The sequence below is a fragment of the Oratosquilla oratoria genome, chromosome 44 (assembly GCF_046742065.1).
Source record: "Oratosquilla oratoria isolate Oo_2021 chromosome 44, ASM4674206v1, whole genome shotgun sequence".
Lineage (NCBI taxonomy): Eukaryota > Metazoa > Arthropoda > Malacostraca > Stomatopoda > Squillidae > Oratosquilla > Oratosquilla oratoria.
Genome location: NC_134820.1, coordinates 9,243,948 through 9,246,447, shown reverse-complemented (window position 1 = coordinate 9,246,447; position 2,500 = coordinate 9,243,948).

Genomic DNA, 2,500 nt, shown 5'->3' with positions numbered 1-2,500 from the left:
GATTCTTAATTTACAAAAATTGTTAAGACGAAACACAGTTACTTGGTTTATTTATTAATTGTTATCAGAAAAATAATTAATTAATTAAATTTAATTTATTGTTAATATTTTATATATTTTTATTTTATATTTATATTTTTTTAATATTTAAATATAATATATTTTAAAATATATAAATATATATATAATATATATATAATATATTTAATATGATATATACATATATAATATAATATATATATAATGTTTTATTATATATAATATATTTAATATAAATATATATATATATATACATTATATATTTTTTTGTTAATATATGTTTTTTGACAGTTTTTATATATTTAAGTAAAATTTTTTTTAAAAGAGAATGTTAAATAAATTTAAAATTAAAAAATTAATAAAAAGAAATAATATAGATTGTAAATGTTTAATTATACATATGTAAAAATTAAAATTAAATAAAGAAGTTATAAGATAGAGATTTATAATCACAACACAAAATTACAAGATTTCAAACTTAGGCAAAACTACTTTGACCTTAACAACAGCTAATAAGCAAAATATAAATATATATATTTAATTATATAAATATAATATAATATAAAATATAATTATATTATCATATATAAAAGTAAAAAAAATCTATACACTAAGGACTTTTCAATAAAACTCAAAATACAACTAACATTCTTATTTCACTTAAAGTTACATTAGTATTTTGTCATGTTCCCCTTGCAAGTACCATCTATCCTTCTCATTGAACAATTTGTGAAAACTGTATAGTGACCAGATCTTTAGAATCTCATCTGGAATACTGGTGGGTATTTCTGTTGTTTTTCATCAGATTAGGCATTTTCTATTATTCAAGTCTGAATTGCCTGGAATCCATAACACTGATATATGTCATTAAGGAAATTTTATCACTTCCTTAGACCTATGGGTACCCATGCATGAAATGATCACACTCATGGATGTCCCAAAATTCGAGCATGTGATCCCTCAAAACATTGATATAAGTCCCTTTCATGGTCACATTCTTAGGAAATATATGCATGTTACACTAAAGCACCACAAACTGTCTGGGATTCACTGTTTTAACTGTGTACCGCGAATACACATCACTACAAACGAAGAGCTTGATCACCGAAACTTTCATACTGAACATCACCTTCTGCCACTGACGATCCAGCTTGTATTTCTTACAGAAATCATCCGTTTCTTCTTCATGGCCTCTGTGAGCACTCTTGGCCACGTCATGGCATTTGAGGTCCTTCTGCGCGTTGGATCGTTCTTACAGCAACGTTTTTAAGGAGAGCAGATGTTTTGCTTCAGACTAACAGCTGTTATACATGGATCTGACATCACCAGTTTTAGGATCTTGTCAGTGCGAGTAGATGTCTTCTTTTCCAGAGCCTGGCTTTCTTGGTGGTACCTAAGGATTTCGGCTGCTTTCTTCAGGCTGTAAATGAATTCTTGTCACCTGCAGGTCTGCACAACACTAAAAGACATTTGCTCTAACAACTATGAGTACATTGAAATTGAACGAATTTGATCACCAGAAAGAGTTAGACACCAAAGTAGTGAAAAAGTGAACAAAAATAAAAGATCAGCATATAATTATTCTCATCTATCATTTAATATGTGTTTGAAAATTGTAAAAAGAAAAACAAAATAATAGAAAGAATATGATAAAATCAATGATATTAAAAAAATTTTGATAGATTTTTATAAAAATGTATATAGAATGACTGTAATATGTATGAAGATGAAATTATATAAAAAATATAAAAAATATATAAATATAAAAGTGTAAAAAATATTTTTATGTATTTAAAATGAATAAAAAATAAAAATTATATATTATAGTGTATATATATTATATATAATATATATATATATGAGTTATTTTATTATATATAAAATAGAATAATTTATATATATAAATATATATAATGTATAAATATATATACATATATGTATATATTTAATATATGTTATCTAAAGTTTATATAAATCTATTATATCTTATATAATATATAATAAAAAAAATATTATAATATATAATATTTATAGTATGTAAAAAAATATTTTATATTTATATGTATTTAATATTATCTATTTTATGTTTTTATTACTAATATATAATCTTTTTTTTAATTATAAGATAATATACAAAAAGAAAAAAATATAGTACAATATATATACTATATAATATTATATATATATATATGTACATAAATATATATTATATAAATATGTTTATATATATATATATATACATATAATATTTATTATTATATATTATATATATTAAAATTCTAGAAAAATATTATATAATTATATATCTGTATTATATGTTTTTATATACTATATAGTATATAATACATTTATTTTATATAAATATTTTTTATTATATACATATAAATAAATAATAAAATACTGTTATAAAATTTTATTTTTTCTATTTTTATTATTAAACATATTTTTTTAATTTTTAAAA